Source organism: Oryzias latipes, chromosome 23 (genome assembly GCF_002234675.1).
Source record: "Oryzias latipes chromosome 23, ASM223467v1".
NCBI lineage: Eukaryota > Metazoa > Chordata > Actinopteri > Beloniformes > Adrianichthyidae > Oryzias > Oryzias latipes.
The window spans coordinates 8002318-8011131 of record NC_019881.2 but is presented as its reverse complement, the minus strand read 5'-3'; the positions used below and the strand labels follow the sequence as shown (position 1 = coordinate 8011131).

Genomic DNA, 8814 nt, shown 5'->3' with positions numbered 1-8814 from the left:
ATATCTCAGGCATGTCTGAAAAACTAAAAAGGATTTTCAGACAACATAACATCCCACTTCATCTCAAACCTGTTAATGCTCTCAGACAAAAACTGGTTCATCCAAAGGACAAAATTCCTAGCTACAAACAGAGCAACGTTGTGTACTCTATCCACTGCAAAGAGAACTGCAATGACCAATACATAGGAGAAACCAAACAACCTCTACACAAGCAGCTTAACCAACATCCCAGAGCCAACTCAAGAGGACCTGAGTCTGCAGTAGACCTCCACCTGAAGGCCACAAACCACTCGATTGAGGATAGTAAAGTCCGAGTTTAAGGCCAGAGAGAAAGGATGGTTTAAGCAAGGAGTGAAAGAAGCCATCTTTATCAAAAAGGATAAACCGTCTCTTAATAAGAACTGTGGTCTCAGGTTTATTCTTCTATCCATCTACAGCAGTGTCCTCAAACCCAAACAAACCAAAACCCAGTTCCGCCTGGATCGTTAACAGCTGAAAGAGATGACCAGTTTGAGGAGGGAGTCACTGGCTCCCCAACCCCCAGCTGAGGAGAAAGGACTGTTAACAACCCGAAACCATGTAGGCTAAGTCGACAATACCATCAAGTTTCAGGTCTGACTGTCACGGTGCCTGGCAGTCTCCTCCCCCCTCCAGCTCTGCTCTGATGTTCCTGATGGCACCAGCTGCCATCACTCTCCTCATCATCTTCTGTGGATTCAAAAGGAGACCCAACGCCACTACTCGACGCCAGTTTGTTACCCCTTATGGTGACTGTTCTGGTTCTAAGCTTTGTTACTGCTTTGCTCAAAGTCTCTGGCTTCTACTAATTCTATGTTCCCTGTCTCAGGATCCAACCTCTCACGAGTAACGGCAGCGCGGACCTTTCATTCTACGGCTCAGGAGATCGGAAACCCTCGGCACCCGCTAACCGCTTCTAAACCCTCCAGCCTCGCCACAGCCACGTCTAGTCTGGACTCTCTTCAACCAACCATCTTCACCTCTGGAGAAAATAATAAATCCTTTTTCATCATCCACTTACCTGTCTTCGTTCTGGGTTGCAGCATCTGGGTTCCTCATCCTTGTGAGATCATGACACTGACTCCTCCCCCATGAGCGCAGATATACCAGCTCTTTTAGCAGCTATTTCAGAATTGACAAAGCCTCTTTGTCAGTTTCTTTGCACAACATGTAAATACCCAGTAAGTACATTATAAATACCCAGTATGTACCACATAAGCATGAACCAAATAGTACCACATAAACACAATAAGTTCCACGTAAGTATAGAGTAGACACAAGAAAATACCATGTAAGTACACAGTAAGTCCAATAAAAAGTACAACGTAAACACACTTTAAGTACCCAGTAAATTCCATAAAGAAGTACAATGTAAATACCCTGAAAGTACCCAGTAGTTACACCATAAGTACACTGCAAATACCACTTAAGTACACTGTAAGTACTAAAGAAAGCGTTACTGAAAATTGATCACGGAGAAGAAATGAATAATTGCGGTTTTCGCCCGGCCGGAGTTATATGACACCAAAATTACATATACGGGAATAGATCCCCCATGCGTGCAGACTGTGTTAGAAATGCAGTTACAATCAGAGCGTAGTTTGTGCGTGCATCTTACAGGCTCTTACATATCGTGTGTGCAGCATTTGTGCATGGTCAGTGAGAAGCCAGTGCGCACCTCACTAACTGCTGGAGGGCTGTCTAAGCGCACCACTTGATAAAAATCACATGTACTTCAGAAGTACGTGTAACTTATTTTATCCTTACAAATACTTTACAACACACTTATCATACACGGAACAATGGTAAGCTCCATTTTCATGATGAGCCTTAAGGGAACAACATTACACTCTTGTCCCTTTAACTCTTGTGCTATTTTAGATGACCCAACCCTTGCATTGAAGTGTTGTCCCTACCATGAAATAGGTGGATAAAGGTGGAAGGATTTTATGTAATCCATGGACACCAGTGAGGTTCACAAATCATTGAAGAAAAATGGTTCAGCGCACTGTCTAGTGGGTCTAGATGACCCAACTCCCAATGTTAAAGTGCCTAGGATAGCACAAGGGTTAAGATGTGGTCGCACCCCCCCTGACCCTCTATGACAGGGGTGGCGAACAAGTTTGACACCAAGAGCTGAAGTTTTTAACTGCGAGAGTCAAAGAGCCACACCACGCACTGACCTGCCAAGACATACAAACACACAATTAAAGCCGTACTATTTTCCATAAAACATTCCTCTTTCTACAACACAACAGCAAGTATTGTACTTGTGTTTATTTCAAGGAAAGTGTCCACCCTCAATACACACATCAGATGGAGTTTAGCCAGAGTTAACTGAGTTAACCCTTGAGGTCAGATGCCCCCTCCACACACACAGGCACACACACACCCACACATACACAGACACTCTCTCTATCTCACTCTTTTCTCTGCCTCTCTAGGACACACACAACTACTCAGTGACGGGCGGAGAGGTTGATGCTGGTGAGGCACTGACTCCTCTGAAGTCAGATTTACGATGATAAAAATGGAATATTTAACTTTTCATCCAACAGCATTTAACTGGTAATTCTTTGTGTCTCAACATTCTTCTTTCAATGACCCTTACACCAACAAATACACAAACATCTGGACAGAGCATCCTTCTGGTGTCTAAGAAATTCATATTCACAATAAACACATTAAATACATTACATTTCAGATTTGTGTGACATACATTAATTTTTACCTTCAGTAAAAAAATACTTTTAGAACTTTTTTTTTAATTTAAAAACTAATGATTGACTTTTTGCATGAAAAACTGATAATTGATATTAAAATATTCACACAAGCATGCTCAGTCAGGTGTGTTCTCCAACTTCCTCTCAGAATGTCTCACCTTGCTGGAGTGATGGGATGATGATCTCAGTGGGATTTTCTTGCATCTCTTGTTTCTAGTAATCCTCTGCAGATCAGGTTTATATTCAGTCGTAGCCTCTCTGATCGGTTCCTTTACGTGAGCGTCGGTCAGAACGGACCGATGCCTTGATTTCACGTGTTTCAAGGTAATAAACAGGGACTGGAAGACATATATTGAGGAGAATGTCGACAGCAGCTTGAGAGCGGCTCTTTTACACACAGGAATTTTTCCGTTTTCCAAAACGCTTTATTTATTTGGATTGCAGTCTTGTGCTGTGAGCTCCACTAAGATGAAAGTGGAATGATGGCCGTTTGGAAGGTGAACTTTGAAAAGCTTCAACATGTTCATAAAGGAGACAATTTGTGTTGATCAGGAAGAGTTTTTAATTTTGTTTTTTTTTCTGCCATGAACAATTTTACTGCTTCCAAAAGCTCATAATAATAAACATAGTGACTTGCTATACCGTTCAGTAAAAAAGTAAGAATCTACTCATTCTTCCAGAAACGTCCTGTGTTTATCTTTATTTTCTGAATTTTGCCATTTTGCCATGAGGGTAATGGTTTCCACGCACATTAAACCTTCACCTATGTTTTCCGGCATTGGGCGTAACCCGCACAAATGATTGGCGGTCACTTATGTGTCGGGAGCAGCGTAAAAAAAACACACTCACTGCCGAATAACTTTGATTATTGTTTATTATTTATTTTTTAAACCCTCTGATGGATTTGAGTATGGTTTAAGAATGAGTCACAGTATATAGAAAATATGATGAGACGCTAAGAGCCAAGAGCCGCATGCACGTTTTCGCCACCCTTGCTCTATAGGCTTGGATGATCCAAAAACCTGCAGCACCTGTTTGGGTGCGTGACTGAGGATTAAGGTATAAGGAATAATACACACAGACACTGTAAATCCAATGTCACCCTGGCCAGTAAAGTTTTGTAGATGTGATTGTCTCCCGAACTGAACTAAAACTTTTGTTTACTGGGATGGGGGGGCTGCACAAAAGAAATCTCAAGCTACAGGATGACGATCCAAGACAAGACGAAATAGCAGCACTACGGATTAACTGGGTCATGTCTTGGTTTGATCCTGAGCTTGTTTTATTGTGCATCCGGGAGAACAGTCATTGAGACATGAAGAGGCCTCATGGAGCTGGCTTCCCCTGATGGTAGGTGTGCAGGAGCTTAGCCACCTGAAGGTGTGTGTGTGTGTGTGTATGTGTGTGTGTGTGTGTGCTGGTGGTGGTGGTGTAGGGGGTTAAACAGGCACCCACTTGTGAATCCTGGATGATACATTCGCTTGTTAGACACTTTCGGTAATTACACTTCTCTAAATGCGAAAGACCTCACATCCATTACCTTTGGAAAAAAAAAAAGGTATTTCAAATGTTACAGAAATGTATTTTGTTCATGCCAAAGAACCCTATACGAAGGTGCAAATAATCAGTGGGAGTGGTGTGAGTATAACTTCACTTTCCAGGAACATCCAGTGCTTTTTCGCAACCTGTAGGCTATTTTTTATTTTATTTTTTTGGTCTCCTTCCTGACTCCAACTCATTGAAGGGGTGCCTGGCTTCTGCGATTGCCTACACTTTAAGAGGCACGGTTGTCATGAAGTGGTTTTGGTTAAAGCGTTACACTCAGAGTTCATTAGGACACGAGCGAAGGCTTTCAGCAAAATGTCAAATAAATGCCGCCATTATAAAAGTTACATCTGACCTGTATCTTTCCATTGGCGGTTTTTGTATACCACTTTGACGATACCCCACAGGCTTTTATTGCACGTAAACCCCTCAGACTACTTAAATACTGTAAGGTATTTAAGGCATTGGATGCCAAGACATGCAGAAATTCCAGTTGAGCAACCAATAAATCAAATAATCTACTTTTTGTGATTCACTGTAGTTTATTTGGAAACTAAAATGACTTTCATCTCCATCTTTCATCTCGGCTTTCATATGACCAGATGGGAATGGAGGTTCTGTGTGTTACCAATCAGTGGAGATTAGTGCAGATATGTCACGCCACTGTATGGAAACGTACGAGGCCAGTCGCACACTCAGTGGTGGGGAAAATTACTCAGCCTGACCTTAGCCTTACCTGACAGTGTGTGTAGGAGCTGCACGCCCTATAAACTTCACAATGGTCCAGTGGCTGGCAGGTAAACACAGACGTACTACAAAAGGTCATCCTGGGTGGCTCCAAACAAGATGAAAAATGAAATGAATTGAAATGAAAACAAATTTGTCAGATTTCTTTGAGTAGTCAAAACAGTTTTAAGATTAAGTTACCACATTGGTATTTAAAATAAACCAAAGTTTGCAAGATTTATTCATTAACTCAATTGTAACCAATTGTACCAAATATGATACGGACATTTCTAAGATCCCTATGTCAATAACAAGACCAAATCTTAAACTCATTGTATTTAACTTAGTCCATGTTTTCTGCCCTGTAGTGCATTATTATTCCACTAGGGGCAGTAGAAGGACTTTTCTTGTTATTTCCAAAATAGCTGCTTTCATGAAATCTCAATCACTTTTGGTGAGAAATTTTCAGCTAATTTCAAAACTTTATGGTGATAATAACTTAACATATATCTATCTATATCATATATAATATCTCTATTCATTTTCCAAAAATGACTTCTTGTTGTATTTGACACCCCTGAAATAGAGTATTTAGACTGAATACATTTTACCCTTGAACTTGGCTTGTTTTTTTTCACCATCTATCTCCTAAACCCCCTTATTACTATGGAGTTGCAAAGCCCGATGTTTGCTATACCACTGTTTAAAGTGTTTTAACACACTTTGTCACTTAAATCTTTACTTTTACTATAAATATGATACACAGGTTACTTTTTTCTGTTGCGTAAAATTTTTATACTTTGATTATTTTGTGTAATAGTTGAAAACAATTTACTGTATTGAACAGTTAACTGAACAGTTAAAGTTTATAAAGATAATCCCTGAAATGCATGAATCCAGTGATCCCTTATTTATCGCATGAGTTATGTTCTATAAATAACCTGTGATAGGTTGAAATCCACAAAGTGGGATTACAGATGTTTTAAGGGTGTAAAACATCTCACTACACACCTAATACAGAAAAGAAGAGCTCATAGAAAAATGAGTCCAGTTTTATAGAATGAAAAGAAAGATTTATGTAAATGTTCCAAAATTTGCATTCTGTCCTGGAGACACGGCACAGATGAGATTGATTGACAAGGTCAACAGCCAATTAGGATGCAGAACACAATGCATCATTTAAAAAAAAAGAAGCATGCAGAATTGCACTGAAAGAATTGACGAAATAGCAATACCCTAAAAAGTGAACAGAAAGAAACACAGTAACCCCTTTTTCTTTTTGTCGATATCTAATCAATACTCGCTATAAACAAGTACATGTCTATTTTACTAATTACAATGATAAATGATAACTCACAATCGTGACCAGTGACCTTGTGGTAGAGTGTCCACCCTGTGACTGGAATATCATTAGTTCAAATCCAGGTTGAGCCAGTGAAACAGACAATTCTTTGTTTTTAATATGATAATTTGTATGATCTGATTATAGAGTAACTAATAAATGTTGCTGTTTCGAACTACTACTGTTTGTTTTTACTTCTCCATCTGTTCGTGACATACTGCTATTCTAAGAGGCTTGAGCAGAATACACAATGTATCAGTGTCTGTGAATATCAGCCTCTGAAAGTACTGTCATGCTTCCTATCTACCTCAGTGCACGTGTGCAGACACAGCATTTGCATCTGTATGACCGAGTCCCAAGACTGTGGGCCTTTTTATTATCTAAATAGACCCAGGCAGCACTGGACTGGAACCAATCACAGCAACCTACCATAACATGAAGCCCAGAGGACTGGATCTTCTACATTTCTCTATTTTTGCCATCTCTAAAGCAGGCTCCCTTTTACTGTAGGTCAACGTGAATCCACCAAGTTTGGCAATTCAGAATGTAACATCCATCTACCCATTCATCCATTCTAACACCTATCTGTAAATCCATCCATATATACATCATCCATCCATCCACCAATCCATGAATCTATCCATCCAGCCATCCATCCATTCTTTCATTCATCCATCCATCCATCCATTCATCAATTATCCATCCACCCATTCATCCATTCAAACACCTACCCATTTAAATAAATGCATTCATACATACACCATTTGTCCATCTACCAATTTATGTATCCACCCAAACAGCCATCCTTCCATCCAACCACCTATCCATCCATCCATTTATTCATCCTTCCATCCATTAATTTCTTCTAATTTTCTAGAGCAGTCTTCTAAGCTAGCATTCTTCCAAACTAGCTAATCGAGCTCTAGCAGGGTGATGACATGTTTTTTTAAAGACCAATAACAAGATATAACCTATTTGAATCCAAATAGGTTCTCCTCAGTATTCAAAACATATGAATCTGGTTCACCTTTACGTCTTTATTGTATCTCTACCAGATTTGTAAAGTTATTTCGGAAAAGGAACTGTCATGATAATGTGGGGGGTGGAACCCAGATGCTGTAACCCAGAACAAGGACAGGTGAGTTTAGAGGTAAGAAGAGTTTTATTGTTTCTCCAGATGTGTAGTTGTTCGTGGCTGGTGGTGACGTGGACGAGCCTGATGGCGTGGCTGGAGGGCTTAATGCGGTTGGCGTAGGCTGTGGTTTCTTGTAGGCTTCTGTGTAGCTGAGAGGATGATCCACGCTGACTTCACTCTTGGGTGGTTGAAGATCCTGAGACAAGGAGCAGAGGTTTAGAGCGAGAACGAAGCATAACATAAAGTTTCTGAGCATGACTTGGACCAGGGCTAGTCACCATAAGGGGTAACGAACTGGCGATGAACTGTGGAGAGGAGTCTCCTTTTAAGCAGCAGCAGCAGATGATGATGAGAGTGGAGTCAGCTGGTGGCAATCAGGCAGAGAAGCAGGCAGAGCTGGGAGGGGGAGGAGTCCGACAGGCAACATGACAGGAACAGCAGAAAAAACTTCTCATTCCTCCAAAAAAATAGTTTTTGATCTGTCCTGAAAAATAGTCCAATCACTCATCCAGTTGAATTCCTTAAAGTCACTTGTATATAGATTATCAAAGATCCAAGGCCAAAAGGGTCAGAGAGCAAACTCAAACATTGATAAAGCTGGTTATGAATCTTTGTTGTTTGACCTAGATATAAAAAATATAAAACATTTGTGGAAATCTAAAGGACTGATAAAGGTCTGCAGAGGAAAAATAACTTTGCTGAATATAAACATGTCTGACCAATGAGTGCTTTCACATCAAATCTTCAAAACATTTTTCCTGCGTAAATATACAAATTAGATATTTGAGCTCTGTATGGGTCACACATCTGTATTATTGCCATGAATAGGAAGGAAACATAAACATAATAGAAATCAGACATTAAATACATTAATTTTTGATGTAAAATCTAGCTTTTTAGCACGAAGAACCACGGGAAATCGCTTCATTTTGCAACCTTACTCCAGTGGTCTGTAGTGGTACTACACCGGTTTGCAACAAATTTATAAACAAAAGGTGCGGACCTGTATTACTTTTTCTTTTTTAAATCAACATTTAACTCACTTTTTGCTTTTAGTTTTTCCTCTCTTAGTCTTCAAATTTGTCCTTAAGAACATAGTGATTTGCAGAGGCTGGCTCCACATAAGCACTGTTAAATCCAGGACAGACAAACCCACAAGACCTTTTATCTTTCGTGGCTCTGTATTGTCGCATGATGGGACCTAATTTTCATTAGTCCTTCAAGCCCCCAAATAAGTAATTACCTCCTCTATGTGCCACAGCCTTTGTTTATTAGATATCACACTGATAATTTAAAAAAAGTATGAATATAGAACGGAACAGCCT

The 8814-nt window shown here is 40.0% G+C and overlaps 1 long non-coding RNA gene across 1 annotated transcript; it reads right to left on the bottom strand.

Moving 5' to 3' along the window:
• Positions 1–7497: 7497 nt before the first annotated feature.
• Positions 7498–7812, bottom strand: LOC105357042. The gene is made up of 2 exons (XR_911071.2): positions 7768–7812; positions 7498–7685 (listed from the first exon to the last, which is right to left on the bottom strand). It is a non-coding gene; the product is annotated as an uncharacterized LOC105357042 (long non-coding RNA).
• Between the last annotated feature and the right edge of the window lie 1002 nt (positions 7813–8814).